This window comes from Phyllobates terribilis, unplaced genomic scaffold, assembly GCF_046119375.1.
Source record: "Phyllobates terribilis strain yellow unplaced genomic scaffold, ASM4611937v1 Scaffold_8__6_contigs__length_399053987, whole genome shotgun sequence".
NCBI lineage: Eukaryota > Metazoa > Chordata > Amphibia > Anura > Dendrobatidae > Phyllobates > Phyllobates terribilis.
In genome coordinates this window covers 394621191-394648434 of record NW_027362768.1, presented here as the reverse complement: position 1 = coordinate 394648434, position 27244 = coordinate 394621191, and the positions used below count along the sequence as shown (strand labels likewise).

At 46.7% G+C, this 27244-nt stretch overlaps 1 protein-coding gene across 2 annotated transcripts in view; it reads left to right on the top strand.

The window, feature by feature from the left end:
* Nucleotides 1-27244, top strand: part of SH3BP1 (SH3 domain binding protein 1) — a 258494-nt gene that overhangs the window by 111557 nt on the left and 119693 nt on the right. The window lies entirely within an intron of this gene.

Below are 27244 nucleotides of genomic sequence, written 5' to 3'. Positions count from 1 at the left end.
CAGAGACATTTGGAAAGTGTTTTTTTGTGGAAGAATTGTGGCCAAAAACCATACCTTTCACATGGAATCAAGACCAAGTAATTTGACTATACCTGAAAACATAGGAACGTATGTAGTAAAATGGCACAAGGTGCTCTGGTCTGATGAGTTAAAATGTGAAATATTTGTTTGTAACAAAGGTGGTTCATTCCTGAAGGGCTAGAGAGCTGCACAAGAAACAGCAGGCAAATGTGAATCATGGTGGAGGCTCCTGTAAGTTTGTGGCTGCATTTCAGCAAATTGAGTTGGAGATTTGTTCAGGATTAATGGTGTCTTTCATGATGAGAAATACATGGCGATACTTATCCATCATGCAATACAATCAGGCAAGTGTCTGATTGGCTCCAAATGTATTCTGTAGCTGGACAACAACCCCCAACATCCAGCCAATGCCATTAAGAACTAGGAGGCCTGGAAGTGGTGATCCGGCCCAACACAGCCTTGATCTCACACCATCCCGTCTGTCTGGGGTCACTAGAAGAGACAGAAGGATCTTCACCAGCATCGTATGCATAAGATCTGTGGTCAGGTCTCCCAAGATGTTTGGCACAACCTCTTGCCGAGATCCTCCATAACCTGTGTACAAGTGACGAGAAAAAGTGATGGAGGCGACGGTCGGTCACCAGATACTGATGATGGAGGTGACGGGCGGTCACCAGATACTGATGATGGAGGCGATGGGCGGTCACTAGATACTGATGATGGAGGTGACAGGCGGTCACCAGATACAGATGATGGAGGCGACGTGCGGTCACCAGATACTGATGATGGAGGTGACAGGCGGTCACCAGATACTGATTATGGTGGTGACAGGCGGTCACCAGATACTGATGATGGTGGTGACGGGCGGTCACCAGATACTGATGATGGAGGTGACAGGCGGTCACCAGATACTGATGATGGTGGTGACAGGCGGTCACCAGATACTGATGATGGTGGTGACGGGCGGTCACCAGATACTGAGGATGGAAGTGACAGGCGGTCACCAGATACTGATGATGGAGGTGACAGGCGGTCACCAGATACTGATGATGGAGGTGACAGGCGGTCACCAGATACTGATGATGGTGGTGACAGGCGGTCACCAGATACTGATGATGGTGGTGACGGGCGGTCACCAGATACTGAGGATGGAAGTGACAGGCGGTCACCAGATACTGATGATGGAGGCGACGGGCGGTCACCAGATACTGATGATGGAGGCGACGGGCGGTCACCAGATACTGATTATGGTGGCGACGGGCGGTCACCAGATACTGATGATGGAGGCGACGGGCGGTCACCAGATACTGATGATGGAGGTGACGGGCGGTCACCAGATACTGATTATGGTGGTGACAGGCGGTCACCAGATACTGATGATGGTGGTGACGGGCGGTCACCAGATACTGAGGATGGAAGTGACAGGCGGTCACCAGATACTGATGATGGAGGCGACCGGCGGTCACCAGATACTGATGATGGAGGCGACGTGCGGTCACCAGATACTGATGATGGTGGTGACGGCGGTCACACCAAATATTGATGTAATTTAGATTTCACTTTTAATTATGCATTTTATTACTTGATAAAATATTAAAACTTCTATTTTTTAAGTATTTGCACAGCTCTCTGTCTCTCTCTGTCTTTGTCTGTCTCTCATCGTTGTCTTTTCTAAGACTATATCCCATTCCCTATATCCTGCATTATGTGCACATTTGAGAGTCATTATATTTTTTGAAGCATGGTACCCCACCCCATTAATACCCAACTATCTTTCACTGTAGGCAACAAAAGGCCCGCAATGCTTTACTCAGAGACCTTCTGATTGATTTGAAGCCCAGAAACTTCATTCCTCTCTAGTAGAACCAATAGAAGTTCTACAATAAAGGAGAGATCATGTCTGGAAAAGTGCAACAAAGTTCATATATTGAATAGTGATGAGTGAGCGTGCTCGCTACTGCTAAGTACTCGCCCGAGCATCCCACTGCTCAAGATGCTTGGCGAGTATTTCCGGGGTTGCTCGGCTGGAGCTCGGGTCCCCGCTCTGCATGTTTGGCGCTCTTTAGAGAGCCAATGAACATGCAGGGATTGTCTGCCACTCACTCTAATGGTGTAGCCATGTTGGTTGTGGCATTACAGGGATTGACTGGCCGCATAGCGTCACACAGCAGCACCTCTCCCTAACAGGCAGAGTAGGGAGAGGTGCTGCTGTGTGAGGGACAGAATGGGCACTGTAATAGTTAGATATAGGTAGTGGTACTGCAGGAGTATATATATCCATCTGAACTAACAGTCCTTCTGAGGACTAATCCAGCTGCATATATTCAGTGGTGATAGCAGGAGTTAGGCAGGCAGGGTGTTTGTGACAGTGTATACAGCATATTGCACATTCTGCCTGCTGCTGCTGTTACAGATAGCCATTGGACTAGATATTAGGGCTTTTTTTTTTTCTTAAAAAGTAATTGAGCCCAACATTTTACTGCTCCATTTGCTTTTTAGCACTGCAGAATACAGCCAGATCTTTTCTATCATCAGACGTCATGCTGTCGAGCATGAGATAAAAATGTAGAGCAGCAATAAAAATCCAAAAAGTTGTAGTGAACGTGGAAAATATTGTACTCCATTTACAGTTTGTAGCAGTGTGTCAGTGAAGCTATTCACACGTAGTCACTGGCAATAATAGGAAACTACAATCCCGCTATTTAAAACAGTGGGCGTCCGTCAGATGTATCACATATAACTGCCATACAAATCCAGCCATTTGTAGCGACCGTGGAAAATATTGTCCTCCATTTACAGTTTGGCAGAAGTGTGTCAGTGAAGCTATTCACACTTGGTCACTGGCAATAATAGGAAACTACAAGCCCGTTATTTAAAACCGTGGGCGTCCGTCAGACGTATCACATATAACTGCGGTACAAATCCAGCCATTTGTAGTGAACGTGGAAAATATTGTCTTCTATTTAAAATGGGCAAGGTGGGTGGCAAGGGACGGGGAAGTGGACGTTATGGTGCATGCAGAGGTCGAGGGCGTGGGCAACCTAAAATTGTGCCACAACAAACACCCACATCTTGTCGCACGACCTTCCTGTCCCAATTGCTAGGGGACTGCAGCACACCACTATTGAACCCAGAGCAGTGTCAAAAGGTTGTTGGTTGGATAGCTGATAAATCTTCCAGTCACTTTGCCACCACCAGCACCACCATGCTTTCCACACGGTCAAGTCTCAGTAGCCAACTAAAAAACAAAGCCGCACATTGCGACGCTAAGTATGCTAACGTGAAATATATGAAATTTGAATAGAATTACTGCTCTAGAAAATAGAAATAAATGAGAAATCTTAGCTCATAAATTGGCCAATTCATGTGTACCTGGTAGCCGCAATAAGGCGTTTCTCAAAATACCAGGACCCTACCAATGTGAATGGGACATCTAAGGGACATCCGTCTGCTTATGTGTGGGAAAGTAAGATCCTTCTGCAATTAAAACCAAATGCGGCATAGAGGTGGAGTGCTCAGTCAAAGGTTTGAAAAACGCCTTATCGTGACAACCAGGTACACATGAATTGGCCAATTTATGTGTTAAGATTTCTCATTTATTTCTATTTTCTAGAGCAGTAATGCTATTCAAATTTCACATATTTCATGTTTGCATACTGAACGTTGCAGTGTGCTGCTTTGTATGTTAGTATTTTATGGAGGTAGCGGCTGTTCACACCTATTTCTTGTATTGGAAGTGGCGTCATTTTTTTCTGTAAGTCTCAGTAGCTGTGAGTCTGGACCGCTTATTCCTCACCCTGATCCTCCTTCCTTCCACAATGCCAAGTACCCAGAGACATCTGATCCCACACCTGGACACTCTGAAGAGCTGTTCACTTTTCCATTTATAGATTCGGGCCTCTCGCCCGGTCCACTTGAAGTGGGGCAAGAGGAGATCGCATGTAGCGATGCCCAAATATTTGAGCAGCCACGGTCACACGAAGGCGACGATGGGAAAGTGTCACAAGAGGTGGACGATGATGAGACACAATTGCCAGAAAGTCAGGAGGAAGACCAGGGTGCGGAAGTGGAAGTCGAGGTGGTGGACGATAAAGTCACTAACCCAACCTGGCAAGGTGACATCAACATGCAGAGCGAGGACAGCAGCTCACGGGGAGGGAGGCGTAGTACCACAACAGGCAGGAACAAGCAATGTGGTGGTCACAGATACAAGACGAGCAACCGTTCCCTGTAACAACAACACGATGGAAGTTGCCAGTACAACTGTTAGGTCTTCCCGAGTTTGGTTGTTTTTTAAAGACTCTGCAGATAACCCAAAGAAAGCTATTTGCACCATCTGCCAGGCCAGCATCAGCAGGGGTAGCAAAACTACCAGCCTGACCACCACCAGCATGATCAGGCACATGGCAGCAAAGCACCCGACTAGGTGGGCCGGACGCCAGGGTCCAGAAACAGTGTCTGCGCGTGACACCACTGCTTGTTCCGCTGTTGTGCGTGCACGCCAATCCCCTGTCCATGGTGCATGCGAAGATGCCTTGGGCTATCGTGAAGCTGACAGTGACCGTACGGAGGGCGTAAACACGTATTCCATACGTTGGAATCCAGAGGTGTGACGCCATATGCTCACTGGTCGCTTGCCAATACCCAAGAAGTGAGTAGTATGGATCGTGTGCTCGGGATTCCGGACGAAATCTGTGACAAAGTAACGGCACAGTGAGATATTGCGTGATCTCCCCGGTGTCGTCGCTGTGGAATACCTGACATATACTCACACATTTTGCGAATGCTTGCGCTCGAAATGTTGCCTATTAGACTCGTGGAGACAGAAGCTTTCCGCAACCTGATGGCGATGGCCTTCCCTCGGTACTCTGTCCCCAGCCACTACTATTTCTCCCTGTGTGCCTTCCCCACATTACACAAACACGTGTCCCAGAACATTAGCCGTGCTCTCAATAACACAGTTACTGGGAAGGTCCACCTAACCACGGACACTTGGACAAGTGCTTGTGGGCAGGGATGGTACATCTCGTTCACAGCACACTGGATTAATATAGTGGAAGCCGGGTCCCAGTCGGACCTTGGGACGGAACACATCCTCCCGATACCGAGGGTTGCGGGCCCTGGGTCAATCAGGGTTGTCCCCACATTCTACAGCTCCTGCACCATGTCCTCCTCCTCTTCAGCCTCCACCTCTGAAATGACCACATCAGTCAGAAGCTGGAAGCACTCTCGCACTGCCTCGGAAAAGCAGCAGCAGGCTATGCTAAAGCTAATATGCTTAGGTGACAAACCGCACACTGCTGAAGAGTTGTGGACAGCTCTGACAGAGCAGGCAGATCTGTGGCTGTCACCGCTGGACCTACAGCCAGGCATGGTTTTTTGTGACACTGGCTAGAACCTGGTGGCGGCTCTGAAGCGAGGCGAGCTCACACACGTACCATGCCTGGCCCATGTGCTCAACTTCGTGATTAAGCAGTTTCTCAAAATCTACCCAGATATGCCGGTCAAAGTACGCCGCGTGTGTGCCCATTTTAGAAAGTCAGCTACAGCTTCCACCTCCTTTGCCGTGCTTCAGCAGTTTTTGCAGCTTCCAGCCCACCGACTTTTGTGCGATGTCCCCACGCATTGGAACTCAATGTTGCATGAGTTGAGAAGGATTTGTGAGCAGCACAGGGCAGTTGTTGAGTACCAGCTTCAAGACGTCTGTCAGTATTCAAGTCAGCCTCCTCACATAAGAGCTCAGGAGTGGGCATGGATGTCAGACATCCATGCCATCCTCCAAAACTTTGAGGACTCCACCAAGATGGTGAGTAGCGATGGTGCCAAAATTAGCGTCACCATCCCGCTTCTCTGTCTTCTGAAACGATCGCTGCTCACAATTAAAGAGGAGGCATTGCAGGCGGAGCCTGATGTGATGGATCAAGGAACCATAGAGGATGATTCCACACAGCCCAGCCTCCTCTCATCCGAACGTGGATTGGGTGACAATGAGGAAGATGAGGAGGTGGAAGAACAGGAGCTAGTTTCCTGCGCTATTGACGGTATTACCCACACAACTGTCATACTGTCTGTTCAGTGTGGATGGCCTGAGGAGAGGGAGGAGGATGAGGAGGAAAGCATGGTCAGTAGTCCTCTTGGTGAGGACACGGAAGTCTTGCCTGATAGCAGTCTGGCACACATGGCTGAGTTTGTTTCGCTGCCTTTCCCGTGACCCTCGTGTTCTCCAACACAATAAAATGCTCGGGTACTTGTTGTTCGCGTCGAGCACATTGGAATGCTTGAGTGCTCGGACCGAGTAACGAGCCCAATGTAAGTCTATGGGACACTCGAGCATTTTTCAGGCGGCTCCCCCTGGAGGTCTGCAGAGGGCCTAAAAGTTGCCCAAATCGATGGTAACAGTGCTCAAATGACATGGGAACAGCATGGGGAAGACCCCTGGAAGCATTTATGACTCCCAGGTCACTGCTGTCAGCAACGTGGTCAGAGTATTACGCCACTTTTACGGACTCCCAATAAAACATACAAAAGCGAAACCAATTTGGATTTTCCTGGGAAATATGTTAAGGAACTTCCTTTCCAGGGTAATGACTTGTATTTAAGGCAAAATAAATAGCCCAAGGTGTGGAGGAGCATTTTTGTCATTGGTTATGTTCACGTAGCGTTTTTGATGCATTTTTGCACTTTTGTATTGCTTTCAACCGTGGCAAATGCATTCACCGGGAAATATCATTTTAACATTTTACAATCTTATCTGGCCATGTGCTGTGTGACACATGCATACAGTGCTGAAAAGACATGGGAACCGCATGGGGAAGACCTCTGGAAGCATCTCTGACTCTCAGGGCACTGCCTAAAACTGTGGTCATCTCATCAGACGTGATCCTATATTACTGCGGTAATAATACAGACATTTTTGGCAACGTGACAAATCTTAAACTCCATTTAAAATGGGCAAGGTGTGCGCCAAGGGACGGGGAAGTGGACGTTATGGTGATGGTGATAGTGCACGCAGAGGCCGAGGCAAGATGAAACTGTGTCTGCTGAGGGAGCACAACAAACACCCGCGGCCCCCTAGAAATTGGGACAGGAAGGTAGTTCGACATGATGAGGAACACCATTATTGAAGCCAGAGCAGTGTGAAAAGGTTGTTGGTTGGATAGCAGATAAAGTTTCCAGTCAGTTTGCCGCCACCACCACCACCCTGTCTTCCATATGGTCCAGTCTCAGTAGATGTGCGTCTGGATCACATTATTATTACTTTATTCCATGGCACTTTACATGTGAAAAAGGGGTATACATCGCAAAAACAATTACAATAATCTTCAACAAAAATGTGACAGCGACTGGTACAGGAGAGGAAAGGACCCTGCCCGCGAGGGCTCACAGTCTACAAGAGATGGGTGAGGATACAGTAGGTGAGGGTAGAGCTGGTCGTGCAGCAGTATGGTGGAGCGAAGGTTACTGCAGGTTGTAGGCATGTCGCAAGAGGTGGGTCTTAAGGTTCCTGTTACAGGTTTCAACAGTAGGCGAGAGTCAGAAATGGTGGGGTAGAGAGTTTCAGAGAAGGGGGAATGCACGGGAGAAATCTTGTATGCGATTATGGGAAGAGGAGATAATAGGGGGAGTAGAGAAGGAGATCTTGAGAGGATCGGAGGTTGCGTGCGGGTAAGTACCGGTAGACTAGGCCACAGATATATGGAGGAGACAGGTTGTGGATGGCTTTGCATTCCAAGGTTAGGGTTTTGAACTGGAGTCTCTGGGTAAAGGGGAGCCAGTGAAGGGATTGACAGAGAGGAGGGGACAGGTGAATTAGTCGGGTAACAGAGTTTAGGATAGATTGGAGGAATGCGAGAGTGTTAGAGGAGAGGCCACAGAGCAGGAGGTTGCAGGGAGATGATGAGCATGTGCACTAGTGTTTTTGTAGATTTGTGGTTGAGGAATGTCTGGATCCGGGAGATTTTTTTTTACATGGAGTCGGCATCTTCCTCACCCTGATCCTCCTTCCTCCCACCATTCCGAGTGCCCTGAGACAACTGATCCCACACTTGGACACTTCAAAGAGCTGTTTTGGTCATCTTTCCATTTATTGATTCTGGTCTCTCACTCTATCCGCTCGGAAGTGGAAAGAGCTTGGATCAGGGGCGGACATACCGCCGGTGCAACTGCACCGGGGCCTGGCGGTGCAGGGCGGCCCTTGCAGGGTGGATAATAATGAGGGCAATCTGGGCAGCTTCTCCGAGCCCCAGGCTCCCGGGGGACATGGCCAGATTGCCCTCATCACACGCGGTGGGCAGGGAGCGATCCTTGCAGCTCCGCTACCTATAGGAGAGAATGGCAGCAGAGCTGCAGGGATCTGTCCTCTGCTTCCTGCCTGCCCGCACTTTCTGTGTGACACAGACATGCGCTGCTTGATGACAGCAGCAAGCAGTGCTCTTCTGTGTCAGGGAGAAAGTTGCTGGTGAGGACGATGGTGCAGGGGAGCATGCTGAGAGGTAAGTTGCTGTTTTTTTTATTTTATCCAATACACTGGGGCAATGATGGGGGAGAGCAATGATGGGGCACAGTAATGATGAGGGTGATGGGGGACAGCAATGATGAGGATGATGGGGGGGGGAGCAATGATGGGGCACAGTAATGATGAGGGTGATGGGGGACAGCAATGATGAGGGTGATGGGGGGACAGCAATGATGAGGGTGATGGGGGGACAGCAATGATGAGGATAATGTGGGGGGCAGCAATGATGGGGGGACAGAAATAATGGGGGAGAGAAATGATGGGGGAGAGCAATGATGAGGATGATGGGGGACAGCAATGATGAGGATGATGGGGGGAGAGCAATTTTAGGGGTGATGGGGGGAGAGCAGTGATGGGGGGAGAGCAGTGATGGGGGGGACAGCAATGATGAGGATGATGGGGGACAGCAATGATGAGGATGATGGGGGACAGCAATGATGAGGATGATGGGGGACAGCAATGATGAGGATGATGGGGGGGAGAGCAATGATGAGGGTGATGGGGGGACAGCAATGATGAGGGTGATGGGGGGTACAGCAATAATGAGGATGTTGGGGGGAGAGCAATGATGAGGGTGATGGGGGGACAACAATGATGAGGGTGATGGGGGGGACAACAATGATGAGGGTGATGGGGGGGAGCAATGATGAGGGTGATGGGGGGACAGCAATAATGAGGATGATGGGGGGACAGCAATGATGATGATGGGTAAGAGCATTGATGGGGGGAGAGCAATGAGGAGGATGATGGGGGACAGCAATGATGAGGATGATGGGGGGAGAGCTGTGATGGGGGGAGCAATGATGGGGGGAGCAATGATGGAGGTGATGGGGGAGAGCAATGATGAGGGTGATGGGGGAGAGCAATGATGAGATGATGGGGGGAGCAATGATGGGAGTGGTGTGCAACCGCAATGATGGGGCTGGTGTGGGACAGCAATGATGGGGTCGTGTGGGACAGCAATGATGGAGGTGGTGTGGGACAGCAATGATGGAGGTGGTGTGGGACAGCAATGATGGAGGTGGTGTGGGACAGCAATGATGGAGGTGGTGTGGGACAGCAATGATGGAGGTGGTGTGGGACAGCAATGATGGAGGTGGTGTGGGACAGCAATGATGGAGGTGGTGTGGGACAGCAATGATGGAGGTGGCGTGGGACAGCAATGATGGAGGTGGCGTGGGACAGCAATGATGGAGGTGGCGTGGGACAGCAATGATGGAGGTGGTGTGGGACAGCAATCATGGAGGTCGTGTGGGACAGCGAAGATGAGGGTGGGGCAGAGGACACTGAAGTGTGGTGTGGAAGAACAAAGATGGGAGGAGAGCAATGATGGGGGTAAGATGCATAGGACAATTTATAATGAATTGAAAGGTGGGAGAAGACGCTGTCAGGGATTTGTAATGAATTGGGATGTGGCGGAGGATGCTCAGTACCTGATGTCTTATCCCACCTCCAAAGTGTCGGGGAGATGCATGTATGTATACAATATATGTGACCTTGTTATTTTCTAGGCTGGTGATCATCGTGACAAGACGAGACGTGGCTGGGAGATGTGGAGATGAAGGTCTGACCAGATGGAGAAGAAACAGCAGAAGCAGACTCTGATCAGATGAGACGTCTGCAGTAAGTGCCTGGATGTAAATATTATTCTGTATCTGCACTGTGTGACTTGGAGCGATAATGTTATCTGTAAAATCCCTTAGGCTGCATTCTCACATTTGTGTGAAATGTCCGTGTGCTGAAAGATCTTTTTATCAGATGGTCCACGGACTCGTACAGTTTTATAGATCCATTCACACATCCATGAAAATCCCGGATCTGAGCATGAGATCTGTGAGGGTCAGAGGATTATAATAGGACATGCTCAATGCGTCTGTAAAACAGGGCAGCACACCGACACTGCACACAGATGCAGGAATGTAGCCTTATTACGTACACCATAGTCCCTTACTATATAGACTATGTAAGGTGGATATATATATACAGTGTATATAATGTGTGTGTGTGTTTGTATATATACAGGGTGGGCCTTTTATATGGATACACCTAAATAAAATGGGAATGGTTGGTGATATCAACTTCCTGTTTGTGGCACATTAGTATATGGGAGGGGAAAAACTTTTCCAGATGGGTGGTGACCATGGTGGCCATTTTGAAGTTGGCCATTTTGGATCCAGCTTTATTTTTTTCAATGGGAAGAGGGTCATGTGACACATCAAGCATATTGAGAATTTCATAAGAAAAACAATGGTGTGCTTGGTTTTAACGTAACTTTATTCTTTCATGAGTTTTTTACAAGTTTATGACCACTTATAAAATGTGTTCAGAGTGCTGCCCATTGTGTTGGATTGTGAATGCCGCCCTCTTCTCCCACTCTTGACACACTGATAGCAACACCGCAGAAGAAATGCTAGCACAGGCTTCCGGGATCCGGTGTTTCAGATGCTGCACATCTCGTATCTTCACAGCATAGACAATTGCCTTCAGATGACCCCAAAGATAAAAGTCTAAGGGGGTCAGATCGGGAGACCTTGGTGGCCATTCTACTGGCCCACGATGACCAATCCACTTCCCAGGAAACTGTTCATGTAGGAATGCTCAGACCTGACACCCATAATGTGGTGGTGCACCATCTTGTTGGAAAAACTCTGGGAACGTGCCATCTTCAGTGCATAAAGAGGGCAACACATCATCATGGAGCAATGTCAGATATCCAGTGGCATTGAGGTTTCCATTGATGAAGAATGGCCCCACTATCTTTGTACCCCATATACCACACCATAGCATCAATTTTTGCATTCCAACAGTCTTGGAGGGATCTATCCACTGGGGGTTAGTGTCAGACCAATAGCGGTGGTTTTGTTTGTTAGCTTCACCATTCACAAAAAAGTTTGTCTCATCACTGAACATAATGTTCTGTGTAAACTGAGGGTCCTGTTCCAATTTTTGTTTTGCCCATTCGGCAAATTCCTTAACCTCTACGACATGTCAATGGCTGTAAACGTCTCAAGAAAGAATAAAGTTACATGAAAACCAAGCACACCATTGTTTTTCTTATGAAATTCTCAATAAGTTTGATGAGTCTTCCCATTGAAAAAAATAAAGTTGAATCCAAAATGGCCGACTTCAAAATGGCCACCATGGTCACCACCCATCTGGAAAAGTTTCCCCCCTCCCATATATATATATATATATATATATATATATATATATATATATATATATATATATATATATATATATATATATATATAGTACAGACCAAAAGTTTGGACACACCTCATTTAAAGATTTTTCTGTATTTTCATGACTATGAAAATTGTACATTCACACTGAAGGCATCAAAACTATGAATTAACACATGTGGAATTATATACTTAACAAAAAAGTGTGAAACAACTGAGAATATGTCTTATATTCTAGGTTCTTCACAGTAGCCACCTTTTGCTTTGATGACCGCTTTGCACACTCTTGGCATTCTCTTGATGAGCTTCAAGAGGTAGTCACCGGAAATGGTCTTCCAACAATCTTGAAGGAGTTCCCAGAGATGCTTAGCACTTGTTGGCCCTTTTGCCTTCACTCTGCGGTCCAGCTCACCCCAAACCATCTCGATTGGGTTCAGGTCTGGTGACTGTGGAGGCCAGGTCATCTAGCGTAGCCCCTATCACTCTCCTTCTTGGTCAAATAGCCCTTACACAGCCTGGAGGTGTTTGGGGTCATTGTCCTGTTGAAAAATAAATGATGGTCCAACGAAATGCAAACGGATGGAATAGCATGCCGCTGCAAAATGCTGTGGTAGCCATGCTGGTTCAGTATGCCTTCAATTTTGAATAAATCCCCAACAGTGTCACCAGCAAAGCACCCCGACACCATCACACCTCCTCCTCCATGCTTCACGGTGGGAACCAGGCATGTAGAGTCCATCCGTTCACCTTTTCTGCGTTGCACAAAGACATGGTGGTTGGAACCAAAGATCTCAAATTTGGACTCATCAGACCAAAGCACAGATTTCCACTGGTCTAATGTCCATTCCTTGTGTTCTTTAGCCCAAACAAGTCTCTTCTGCTTGTTGCCTGTCCTTAGCAGTGGTTTCCTACCAGCTATTTTACCATGAAGGCCTGCTGCACAAAGTCTCCTCTAAACAGTTGTTGTAGAGATGTGTCTGCTGCTAGGACTCTGTGTGGCATTGACCTGGTCTCTAATCTGAGCTGCTGTTAACCTGCGATTTCTGAGACTGGTGACTCGGATAAACTTATCCTCAGAAGCAGAGGTGACTCTTGGTCTTCCTTTCCTGGGGTGGTCCTCATGTGAGCCAGTTTCTTTGTAGCTCTTGATGGTTTTTGCAACTGCACTTGGGGACACTTTCAAAGTTTTCCCAATATTTCGGACTGACTGACCTTCATTTCTTAAAGTAATGATGGCCACTCGTTTTTCTTTACTTAGCTGCTTTTTTCTTGCCATAATACAAATTCTAACAGTCTATTCAGTAGGACTATCAGCTGTGTATCCACCTGACTTCTGCACAACACAACTGATGGTCCCAACCCCATTTATAAGGCAAGAAATCCCACTTATTAAATCTGACACGGCACACCTGTGAAGTGAAAACCATTTCCGGTGACTACCTCTTGAAGCTCATCAAGTGAATGCCAAGAGTGTGCAAAGCAGTCATCAAAGCAAAAGGTGGCTATTGTGAAGAACCTTGAATATCAGACATATTTTCAGTTGTTTCACACTTTTTTGTTAAGTATATAACTCCACATGTGTTAATTCATAGTTTTGATGCCTTCAGTGTGAATGTACAAATTTCATCATTAAATGAGAAGGTATGTCCAAACTTTTGGTCTGTACTGTGTATATGTGTATATATATATATATATATATATATATATATATATATATATATATATATATATATATATATATATATATATATATATATATATATATATATATAACACATATACGCTGCTCAAAAAAATAAAGGGAACACTGAAATAACCCATCCTAGATCTGAATGAATGAAATCTTCTCATTGAAGACTTTGTTCTGTAGAAAGCTGAATGTGCTGATAACAAAATCACCCAAAAATCATCAATGGAAATCACATTTATTAACCAATAGAGGCCTGGATGTGGAGTCACCCCCAAAATTACAGTGGAAAACCCACTACAGGCTGATCCAACTGTGATGTAATGTCCTTAAAACAAGTCACAATGAGGCTGAGTATTGTGTGTGGCCTCCACTTGCCTGTATGACCTTCCTACAACGCCTGGGCATGCTCCTGATGAGGCTGAGTATTGTGTGTGGCCTCCACGTGCCTGTATGACCTCCCTACAACGCCTGGGCATGCTCCTGATGAGGCTGAGTATTGTGTGTGGCCTCCACTTGCCTGTATGACCTTCCTACAACGCCTGGGCATGCTCCTGATGAGGCTCAGTATTGTGTGTGGCCTCCACGTGCCTGTATGACATCCCTACACCGCCTGGGCATGCTCCTGATGAGGCTGAGTATTGTGTGTGGCCTCCACGCGCCTGTATGACCTCGCTACAACGCCTGGGCATGCTCCTGATGAGGCTGAGTATTGTGTGTGGCCTCCACGTGCCTGTATGACCTCCCTACAATGCCTGGGCATGCTCCTGATGAGGCTGAGTATTGTGTGTGGCCTCCACGTGCCTGTATGACCTCCCTACAACGCCTGTGCATGCTCCTGATGAGGCTGAGTATTGTGTGCGGCCTCCATGTGCCTGTATGACCTCCCTACAACGCCTGGGCATGCTCCTGATGAGGCTGAGTATTGTGTGCAGCCTCCACGTGCCTGTATGACCTCCCTACAACGCCTGGGCATGCTCCTGATGAGGCTGAGTATTGTGTGTGTCCTCCACTTGCCTGTATGACCTCCCTAGAACGCCTGGGCATGCTCCTGATGAGGTTGCGGATGGTCTCCTGTGGGATCTCCTCCCAGACCTGGACTAAAGCATCCGCCAACTCCTGGACAGTCTGTGGTGCAACGTGATGTTGGTGGATGGAGCAAGACATGATGTCCCCGATGTGCTCAATCGGATTCAGGTCCGGGGAACGGGCGGCCAGTCCATAGCTTCAATGCCTTCATCTTGTAGGAACTGCTGACACACTCCAGCCACATGAAGTCTGGCATTGTCCTGCATTAGGAGGAACCCAGGGCCAACCGCACCAGCATATGGTCTCACAAGGGGTCTGAGGATCTCATCTCGGTACCTATTGGCGGTCAGGCTACCTCTGGCGAGCACATGGAGGGCTGTGCGGCTCTCCAAAGAAATGCCACCCCACACCATTACTGACCCACTGCCAAACCGGTCATGCTGAAGGATGTTGCAGGCAGCAGATCGCTCTCCACGGCATCTCCAGACTCTGTCACTTCTGTCACATGTGCTCAGTGTGAACCTGCTTTCATCTGTGAAGAGCACAGGGCGCCAGTGGCCACTTTGCCAATCCTGGTGTTCTGTGGCAAATGCCAAGTGTCCTGCACGGTGTTGGGCTGTGAGCACAACCCCCATCTGTGGACGTCGGGCCCTCATACCACCCTCATGGACTCGGTTTCTAACCATTTGTGCAGACACATGCACATTTGTGGCCTGCTGGGGGTAATTTTGCAGGGCTCTGGCAGTGCTCCTCCTGTTCCTCCTTGCACAAAGGTGGAGGTAGCGATCCTGCTGCTGGGTTGTTGCCCTCCTACGGCCCCCTCCACATCTCCTGGTGTACTAGCCTGTCTCCTGGTAGCGCCTCCAGCCTCTGGACACTACGCTGACAGACACCGCAAACCTTCATACCACAGCTCGCACTGATGTGCCATCCTGGATGAGCTGCACCACCTGAGCAACTTCAGTGGGTTGTAGAGTCCATCTCATGCTACCACGAGTGTGAAAGCGCAACTAACATTCAAAAGTGACGAAAACATCAGCCCAGAAAGCATTGGTACTGAGATGTGGTCTGCGGTCCTCACCTACTGAACCACTCCTTTATTGAGGGTGTCTTGATAATTGCCAATAATTTCCATCTATTGTCTATTCCATTTGCACAACAGCATGTGAAATTGATTGTCAATCAGTGTTGCTTCCTAAGTGGACAGTTTAATTTCACAGAAGTTTCATTTACTTGTAGTTAGATTCTGTTGTTTAAGTGTTCCCTTTATTTTTTTGAGCAGTGTGTGTGTGTGTATATATATATATATATATATATATATATATATATATATATATATATATATATATATATATATATATATATATATATATATTTATATATATATTTATATAGTGTGTATATGTTTGTATATATATATAATAATGTATGTAAAGCGATGCAGAATATGTTGGCTCTATATAAAAATAAAGATTATTATTATTATTATATATCTGTAGCTTTGTCACAATAAAAGGAGGGGGGCCCATACACATTTCTTGCACAGGGGCCCCAAGCTGCCAGTGTCCGCCCCTGGCTTGGATATGTGGTTTGAAGGAGAGATTAGAGTCCAGGGTTACTCCAAGAGCTGTTCACTTTTCCATTGATAAATTTGGGCCTCTCGAGCGGCCAGCTTCGAGCTGGGCAACAGAAAATCACATGGAGCAATGGTCACCTGCAGGTTACGTTGGTAAAGTACAAATACTGTCTCAAGAGGTGGATAATGATGAGACACAATGGACAGAAAGTCAGGAGGAGGACTGGGGTGCGGACGTGGAAAACGAAGTGGTGGACGATGAAGTCACTAACCCAACCTGGCAATGGGACATGTAGAGCAAGGACAGCAGCACACAGGGGGAGGATGGCGTAGCACCACAACAGGCAGGAAGAAGCAGTTTGGTGGCCACAGACACAAGGCGAGCAACCGTTCCCCGGAACACCAACACGGCGGACGTTGCCAGTACAACTGTTAGGCGTTCCCGAGTCTGCTTCTTTTTTAAAGACTGTTTAGATAACCCCAAAAAGGCCATTTGCAACATCTGCCAGGCCAGCATCAGCAAGAGCACCAAAACTACCAGCCTGACCACCAACAGCATGCTCAGGCACATGACAGCAAAGCACCTGACTTTGTGGGCCGAACACCAAGGTCCAGAAACAGTGTCTGCGGGTGACACCACTGCCTCTTCCGCTGTTGTGCGTGCACGCCAATCCCCTGTCCATGGCGCATGCGAAGATGCCTCTAGCCCTGCACCTTTCATTGCAACTATCACCGCCCACGTCCTTGTCCCTTTGCAGCGTTCAGTTGTCCTTACCACAGTCCTTGGAATGCAAGTGCTAGTATGCTGCCACACACTCATCCACCACAGGCCGCAATACTAAACTGCCTTATTTCTGAACTGCTTGCACTTGAAATGTTGCCTTTTAGCCTCAATGAGGCGGAAGCTTTCCTCAATCTCATGGCGGCGACGACTGGTTTCCATACTTGGTCCCCAGCCACCACTATTTCTCCCGGTGTCGTCTCCGCCTTCCACAAGCGTAGGTCCCAAAAACATTACCCGTGACCTTCCCAGTGCACTTAAGTGGGAAGGACCGCCTAACCACAAACACGTGGACAAGTGAATGTCGCCAGGGATGGTACATCTCACTGACACATGTCACTGGGTTAATATTGTGCTTGGTCTCCTTGACAACAACCAAATTATTCATAATGGCTGGATCATCCATCTCCTTAGCTTTGTGTTACTTGGAATGCAAGCACAAGTATGAAGTCACCCAACCACCCACCCACCCACAGGCCGCAATATTAAACTGCCACATTTCTGGGCAGCTGCTTGCACTTGAAATATGGCCTTTTAGGCTCGTGGAGGATGAAGCTTTTCACAACTTCATGCCGGCGGCGGCCGGGTGTCCATACTTGGTCCCCAGCCGCCACTATTTATTTTTCCCGGTATCGTCTCCGCCTTCCACAAGCGCGGGTCCCAGAAAATTACCCGTGCCCTCCCCAGTGCACTTACTAGGAAGGACCGCCTAACCGCAAACACGTGGACAGGTAAATGTGGCCAGGGACGGTACGGAGCCAGTGCACAGTAAAAAAAAAAAAAAACCTTCCCAAACACTTTTCTTAGCCAGGGCTGCTTCTCGGCAGGGTTGGACGGGCCCTCCAGAGTACTGGAGACTCCTCCAGTGGGCCTGGCTTCTCCATCAGGAGAGTTCATAGTGCCAAGATGAGGTCGTGATGATAAAGGCCACCATCTCCTTAGCTTGCTGCTGGTACTTTTCTGTGGGAATCAGCTTGGCTCCAACCAGCCTGGAATATTTCCAGTGGTTTGGTATTGGCACCCAGAACAAGTAGCGAAGCCATCCACAATTTCCTTCTCAGGAATTTTATTTGGTAGACTGAGTGGCTGCCTAAATACATTAGTTTCTCACAAAGGAGCTGAAGATACTGAGGGGCAGTAGGTGCAAGTTTCTCCATCATGTTAGATATCAGAAGGAGAACAGAGAGGGCAGCAAAGTGGCTCAGTGGTTAGCACTGAAGCCTTGCAGCGCTGGGGTCCTGGGTTCAAATCCCACCAAGGACAACATCTGCAAGGATTTTGTATGTTCTCCTCGTGCTTGCGTGGGTTTCCCCCTCAGTAAAAAAGCAGCCATACAGTGTCCGGGGACCTTCCCACACACTTTTCTTAGCTAGGGCTGCTTCTCGGCAGGGTTTTACGGGCCCACCAGAAAATCCTCCTGTGGGCCCTGACTCATCAGGAGAATTCATAGCGCAAATTTTGCAGCTGCTATGGGGCTCTTGAGCGGGGGAGAAAGCCCTCATAATCAAATCCTCTGGTGGGCCCAATGTTTTTCAGTCTGACTCTGCTTCTCAGTGGGAGTTGTATTTCACCACAGCCATATTCTTTAGCTCGGTGAAAGGACTGGCATAGAGGGAAACCGCATCTACTCCGACTGTCATTTCTCCATCACCAGGTTCTGCCCATTGTCACACACGACCACGCCTGGCTGTATTTTCAGCGGTGAGAGCCACAGATCAGGCTGCTGTGTTACAGCTTTCAACAACTCTGAAGCGCTGGGCGGTTTGTCAATTAAGCATTAAGCATGTTATCTTAAGCACAGCCTGTTGCCACTTGGCCAAGGCAGTGCTGCAGTGCTGTCAGCTTGTGAATGATGTGGTCATTTCAGAGATGGAGGAGGTGCAGGAGCTGAACAATGTGATTACATAGAGATTACATTGGCGAGTCTGGTTTTTATACTAAAGAAAGATTCTACTGTGTTTTTTTTTTTTTTTTAACGTCTCGTCAAATATGTATTGGAGTGCGTCCTAATTATTGGCTGCCCTTGAAATTGTTACATATGCTATAGCACTATAGGAGACACTCCTTAATAATGGGAAGGACAATTCAAATAGATTTTATATTCTAGAATATTAACAGTCTTATCTGAAATTCTTTTACGGGTGAGGTATCGCAGTATGGATAGCGTATTACACTGATCCAGCCAGGTATTATTGCCTTATACTGTGTGCTGCCCAAAAAAATGTAAAATCTATTCTATTCCCTATAGATAACGCTCCTTTGTTGGGTGAAGAGAATGGGGCATCAGACTGCGCTGCACGCCTGTCTATCTGTCTGATAGACTGTCCAGAGGAAGTGGTGTGATCACCACGAAACGCGTAGAAATAAAGTCTACTGCATCATTACATCGACTTGGATTCCTCTGGTACATTATAGTGACAGGCGAGCAGCGCAGTCTGATGCCCCATTCTCTTCAAACAAAGGATCATTGCTTCGGGGTTTGCAGCAGCCGCCAATGCTGAGTACAGTGGTTGTGTCTTACACAATCCTAATAGGTGAGTAAATTTGAATTATCTTTCACGAATATTATTTTTATCTCGGATAAGACCCTATGTGCGCTCTATATTCCTTCTAGTTACCTATCGATAACGCTGTCAGATGCATTTACAATAGGAACAAGTGCTAGGTGGTATCATCACCAGCTACACATGAGTGTTCATTCTGGTCGCATAAATGTCTTCCACAGTCCATAAATTTATTTTTTTTTCTTTCTTTGGCCTTATATACAAGTCATTACCCTGGAAAGAATGTTTAACATTTTTTTCAATTTTCGCTTGTTTGTTGTATGTTTTTTTTTGTCAGTCCGCAAAAGTGGTGTAATACTCTGACAACATTGTTCACAGATATTCTATTTGTCAGCGGCCAACTGAGAATAGGTTTGAACCTTCAACTGCAATACTTTAAATGGAGTGTAATATTTGACACGCTCACAATAATTGCTGGATTATTAGGGCAGTCATAAGGGATAACGTCTGATGGCCACGGTTTCAGACAGTCGCCTAATAGTATGGTATTTGTCAGCGACCAAGTGTCAATTGGTTCAACAAAACACAGGTGGTTGACTTTAAAAGGAGTGGAATATTTGGCACGCTCCACAAAATTTCTGCATTATTACAGCAGTCATATGGATCACGTGCGTCTGATCATTGAAAAAAGTTCCTCTGCTTCCACGATACAGTAATATGAATAAAACTAAAAAAATCTGTCTGTATTCTGCAAACAAGCAAATGGAGCTGTAAAATGATGTACACTGACACACTGCTACAATCTATAAATGGAGGACAATATTTTCCACGTTCACTACAAATGGCTGGATTTGAGCCACAGTTATATGTGATACGTCTGACAGAGAACCACAGCTTTAAATAGCAGGACTGTAATTTACTAATATTATTCTACACAGAGACCTAGTGTGAATAGCTTCACCGACGCTCTGCAACGAAATGAAAATGGAAGAAATGGCTGATGTTGGATCACTCTTATTAGGTGATACAGTGAAGGAAATAATTATTTGACACCTTGCTGTTTTTGTAAGTTTGCCCACTGACATGCACAGTCTATAATTTTAAGGGTAGGTTAATTTTAACATTGAGAGATAGAATATCCAAAAAAAAATCAAGAAAATCACATTGTATAAATTAGATAAATGTATTTGCATTTTGCAGTGAGAAATAAGTATTTGATTCCTCTGGCAAACAACACTTAATACTTGATGGCTAAACCTTTGTTGGCAGCACAGCAGTCAGAGGTTGTTTGTAGTTGATGATGAGGGTTGCGCACATGTCAGGAGGAGTTTTGGTCCACTCCTCCTTGCAGATCATCTCTAAATCATTCAGATTTTGAGGCTGTCGCTTGGCAACTCGGAGCTTCAACTCCCTCCATAAGTTTTCTATGGGATTAAGGTCTGGAGACTGGCTAGGCCACTCCATGACCTTACTGTGCTTCTTTTTGAGCCACTCCTTTGTTGCCTTGGCTGTATGTTTTGGGTCATTGTCTTGCTGGAAGACCCAGCCACGACCCATTTTTAATGTTCTGGCGGAGGGAAGGAGGTTGTCACTCAGGATTTTACGGTACATGGCTCCATCCATTCTCTCACTGGTGAAGTAGTCCTGTGCCCTTAGCAGAGAAACACCCCCAAAACATAATGTTTCCACCTCCATGCTTGACAGTGGGGATGGTGTTCTTTGGGTCATAGGCAGCATTTCTCTAACTCCAAACACGGCGAGCTGAGTTAATGCCAAAAAGCTCAATTTTTGTCTCCTCTGACCACAGCACCTTCTCCCAATAACTCACAGAATCATCCAGGTGTTCATTGGAAAACTTCAGACGGGCCTGCACATGTGCCTTGTTGGGCAGGGGGACCTTGTGGGCACTGCAGGATTTTAAACCTTTAAGGAGTAATGTGTTACCAATGGTTTTCTTGGTGACTGCGGTCCCAGCTGCCTTGAGATCATTAACAAGTTCCCCCCCGTGTAGTTTTAGGCTGATCTCTCACCTTCCTCATTATCAAGGATACCCCACGAGGTAAGATTTTGCATGGTGCCACAGATCAATGTCGACTGACAGTCATTTTGTATTTCCTCCATTTTCTTACTATTGTACCAGCAGTTGTCTCCTTCTCACACAGCATCTTATTTATGGTTTTGTAGCCCATTCCAGCTTTGTGCAGGTCTATGATCTTGTCCCTGACATCCTTAGAAACTCTTTGGTCTTGCCCATGTTGTAGAGGTTAGAGTCTGACTGATTAATTGAGTCTGTGGACAGGAGTCATTTATACAGGTGACTATGTAAGATAGCTGTCTTTAATGCAGGTAATGAGTTGATTAGGAGCATCTAACTGATCTGTAGAAGCCATAAAATAACTCATAATGGTTTGTAGAGGATCTAATACTTATTTCTCACTGCAAAATGTAAATAAATGTATCTAATTTATATGTTACACGCACGCCGCTAAGTTCAGATAGGGCGAGATGTGTTTCATGAATTCTTTGGAATCCTGGGGGAGCCATTACTCAGGGCGACCATAGGCTGCAGCTTCTCTCAGGCAAACGATAGATTCAATTGCTGACCAGACACATCTGACAAGAGTCTTTTTTAACAGTTTAACAGTGAAATTTAATCTGAAGCACGGCCAGTACAATTCAGGGATATTGCAGCAGCAGTCTTCATTACAGTACAGTCTGAGTTTCTTGAGCAACCGGATCCAGTAACAATACAGTAGTTTCTTCACAAGGCACAGTATTACAATCTCTTCAGTAGCATAATTCAGCATAGATTAGATCTCTTAGCAGCACACTTCTATGCAAACACAACCACAGGCTTTTCCTTCACAAGGATGCAATAGTATACAGAATTCTTTATCCTGCATGGAGATGGAGGTGGGGGGGGGGGTTGATGAGGGAGATGATCCCTGTGACACAATTTCTTCCCGTCTTTATCTTTCTGCCTGATAATACTCTGCACTGTTAGTTCAGGGAGTTTATCTGACCTGTGTTTAGTTTCTCTCCTGATCTGAAGTCTGTTCAGTTGCCTTCTGTCAGATCCAGATAACACGCCACCTTTCTCTTCGGCTTCTGCCAGACTACATTACAAGTTCCCCATAATCCCTCTGTGGCTCTGCTAAAACACTCCCTGTCTCCTGTGACTGTGTTAACCCCTCTAGTTGCTGGATCTTTCTGAAGCACAACACTTCCTGTCTCCTGTGCTTGTGTTATTTGTAACAGTTGCTGGATTCTTTTGAAGCAACAGTACTACTTCTGCATGTCACACTCTTCCCTCCTTTTTGAATGTCGTCCTTGACATTTTTCTTAATTGGTCAATCTGACCAATTTTGAGACCATGGTAAAGCTTAGTAACTATATATACAAATTACATAACATTTATAAACATTTATAACAACCTATTCTACGACCTTTTTCTTGTAATACTCCTGTAAGAAATAAACAACACAATCAGCGTCTCTTCAGCTGGAGCTTTTCGTACATCTTCAACCAGCTCTTTCTCACTAGGCCTTAACAGTACTTTGTTTCTACAAAGTCTTTTAAGGAAAATCAAAGCATGAATATAAGTCTTTCTACCAGGCAACATCTTCCATACTGCCTCTTGGTGGTGAATACCACTGCAGTGGGCTTACCTGGTCTGTAGGCTGAGATTCCAGTGGGCTTACCTGGTCCGTAGGCAGAGATGCCTGTTTCCGGTCGACAGCCCTTGGCACTTGACTCGGTTCACCAAGTGTCTCATACGTCAGCATCACAGGCCTCCTCACTTCTTGAGTCGACATCCTCCTGGTGGGTTGTTCCTCAGATACCACGGGTTCTTCAGTCACAGGAGTTTCTTCTGCCTCACTCATTTCCCGGGCTTCCTCAGATGCTCCTGGAACTGCCTCTGTAAGTTCCTGTACTTCTCCGGAATCGCCTGGTTCCGCACGGTCTGGTAAGTCCGCTTCTCCTAAGTATTGATCGGTCTCTCCAGTGACCGGTGTTCGATCATCAGATCTAAATTGGACTTCATCTGTACTCCTGGATACAAACTCTGGAGCCTCGGGACTTAGTTCACTCTCCTGAGGATGGTACATCTCTCTCCTTGCTGGTCCGAGAAATACAACGGTGTGCTCTTCTTCATCGGAACTTTCAAGGTCACTATCCACCACCGGAACTTCAATCTGTGGTGGTCTCTTAGTCGATCTCAGTCGATGTTGGTCTGCTTCTGGGAAGTCTTGTTGTAATCACAGGGTAGTATTAAATTCCGATGGTCTATTCTGGTTTTCTTGTCCCCTCTTTCCAATCAGATTTCATACACTGGACTATCATCGGCTTTCCTCTTTACGACCACATACACCTTGTCTTCCCAGTACGAATTAATTTTTCCTGGACCACCTTTCTCACGTACGTTCTTGACTAGCACCTGGCTTCCAGGTGACAATTCTGCTCCATAACATTTTTGATCATAGTACTCCTTACTGTTGCTCTGTCCTTGCGAAACCACTTTGGACGCTATGTTGTATGCCTCTGCCATCCATTCCTTCCATTTCCGAGCGTACTCCGGATACGTTCTGTAAGTCTCTGACACCGGAGTATCGAACATGATGTCGATTGGCAGTCTTGGCCATCGTCCATACAATAGGAAGAAGGGTGAGAAACCCGTTGCATTGCTCTTTGTACAGTTATAGGCATGTACCACTTTTGACAGAGAACTCTTCCAGTCTTTCTTCTCATCAGCTGATAACGTGCGCAACATCGACAATAATGTCCGGTTAAAACATTCCACTTGTCCATTACCCTCTGGGTGATCGGGCATTGTGTGGGATCTCTGAATTCTACAGTACTTTCCTAGCTTGACAAAGAGCTAGTTCTCAAATTCTCTTCCTTGGTCGTGGTGTAACCTCATAGGGAACCCAAACCTCAAAGGAAAATCATTGAAGATCTTCTCTGCCGCTGTTCGACCAGCTTTATTGGTGTTGGCATATGCTTGGGCAAATCGAGTAAAATGGTCCATCACCACCAATGTGTATTTGTAACCACCCTTGCACGTCTCGAGAAGTCTATTGAGACCATCTCAAACAGATTTGTAGTTTGGATGTTGCCCAAAGGTGCTCGGGTTGATGTGTTCGGACGTTTATCTTTCAGACACCCACACTCCCTGGTCATGTACCATTCAATATCACTCTGCTTGTACGGCCAGAAGAAACGTTCAAGGATTCACTGTCAACGGACTTCACAATGGTGTGTCTTCCTCTTGATAAGCTTGCATTGCTTGGGTAGTGCTCTCAATTGCTTCCAGACTGACTTCCTCCGAGCATTCTTGCATGAACTCCTCAGGCTCTAGTGGCATTCTCGACAATCCATCAGCATCTGCATTGCATTTTGCTGGCCTGTTCTTGATGCTGAAATTGAAGTCAGCTAGTTCAGCGACCCATCTCTGACCCTTTGCATTCAGTTTTGCTGTAGTGAGGACATAGGTCAAAGGGTTGTTGTCAGTGTATACCTCAAACTCTTTGCTGTAGTAGAGATATCCCATTTCAATGCCAGGAACTCCAATTTTCGGGAATGTAGATGGTAATTCTTCTCGGTAGTCTGTCAACGTTGTAGAACCGTAACCGATGACTCTCAATTTTCCATCTTGATGCTGATACAGGGCAGCTCCCAGTCCAACTTGAGAAGCGTCACAATGAAGAACAAATGGTAAGTTGAAATCAGGATATCCCAAGATGGTTGGTTTTACCAGGTAATCTACTACTTCTTCCAATACCTCCTGGTGATCTGTTGTCCAGAGAATGGGCTGTTGGGACAAAACGGCGTTGTTTCTTTTAAGCCTGGTCCTACCCGCGTTATTCTTTTTCTCTGTAGGTGTTGTTGACTCTGTCATCCCACCAAGAGGAGGTATAGTGGGGCAGCAATCCTGGAGAAGTTCCAAACTTAAGTACGATAGTAGGAGAGGAATCCTAAGATCTGCCTTAACTCCCCGACAGAGGGCCGCTTGTCTTTTAAGGCCAGTACCTGAGTGATTTCTGCTGGGTCCATGGTATATCCTTCTCCGGACACAATTTTCTCTAGAAATCGGACTTGCCTTTTGAACAGTTCACACTTCTTTGGGTCAACTTAACTCCGTGTTGTTGATACTGTTGTAATACGGTCCTCACGTGTTCAACATGCTCCCGGAAGGTTTTGCTGTGTACCACATTGTAATCCAAGTATGGCTGGCAGATCTCGTCCTGCAATCCTTCCAAACAGGTCTCCATGCTCCTGTCACAGTGACAGTCGCCCTTCAGTATGTTGCAGGAGATCTCTACGTTTGGCATTGCAGGCAGCTTCCTAGATAGAGGCTGTCATTAAGACCGAGTGGCTACCTCTCTCTTGCTAATTAGCTCTCTGGCCTGGGTGTATATATACCTGGTGTGTCTGAGAAGGAATCGCTGGCTATATCCATTTCTACTTGTGAAGCTTAGCAAGAGCAGTACTTCATCCTCTCTGGAGCTTGAGGCCATGTGCTTATTTGGAGTTCATCTAAAGCTAAGCCATTTCCCCTGTTTTGTCCACCCTTGTTGTCTATAAAGTTTAGTGGAGGTTGACTACTGCTCATCTCCTTCCATCCCTATCCGTAGCCATACGCCAGGGAGAGTAGGGCGAGGCACTCATGCGGCAATTGCCGAAGAGGCAATATAGGGACGATAGTTGAGACAGGGTGACCAGACTAGGAGGTCTCCACTTCCCCCTTTCCCTAGTGTCTGGGCTCCCTTTCCCTTTTCCCTCTGTGTTGCACTAAGTCTTTCCAACACCTGGCGTGACAGCTCCTTTGAAATTCTGTTGTAGCTTAACTGAACCAAAACGGTATGCAGATACACTCATATAACCCCCCTTCTCCCCCACCCGGTGTGATGAATGCTGTCAAAGGTCTACTGGACTCTTCAACAAACCCTTGATGTTATGCTTTACCCTGATCGACGACACAGAACCAGGTACTTCCTGATAGGCTATCCAGCATATCTTGAATCTTTGGTATCGGGTGCCGATCAGGTACTGACTTTCGGTTTAGTTCCCGGTAATCACAGCAGAGTCTCAACTTACTGTCCTTCTTCCTAACACAGACAATAGGAGAGGAATAAGACGACCTTGACTTTTGGAACCAACCTCTGTTGATGAGATCTTGTAAATATTCTTCCACTTCACGATGTAATGGTTTTGGCACAGATATGTAACTTCTGGTTACTGGGGTCGTGTCTTTCAAGTTGATTTTCAATTACGACAACGGGATGCAGCCTATATGAGTCATCTTTAGAGAATGCATGACACTCTTCTCTCAGCATCTGTTTTGCTATCGCTATATCTTCAGCACACAAGTGTTCCACGGATACTGGGGGATCCCAGGACCCCGAGGTGGGTCGTGCAATTTCCTCCCCTGGGCAACTTCGGTTCCCTGGTGGGGAGACTGAATCCACGGTAGACCCCTGGGCGGGTCTCACACTGGCTGGATATACCGTTTCAATGGTTTCAATGTGACTTAACACAATCTTTGGATCCAGACTAATTTAGTATTCATCACCAGTACTGTCACTCGAGTAAACCCACCAGTAGGAATCGTAATCACAGTCTCACCTTAAACTAGGCCTTCCGGAAGTTCTGAGGAGTCTTTTGGCACAAACAGTCTTTTCTGGACTTTTCTTCCCGGTTCTACCCGGACTCCACACCTCACCCCCACCATTTGCGTTGCAGGGATGATGGTTGGGCGCCAGCCTACCTTGACTTCCTTTAGGTCCATTGTATTCTGTGCTTTCTTTACTCTATGAATCATATTTTCCGCCATGGCGTTGGGTATGGCAAGCGATGTGGCAGTTGCATCCACCACCAGTGTCACCTGACTTGTGTTTCGTGATGACCTCACTGATTACATTATAGCCCAGGATAGGATCCTCTGC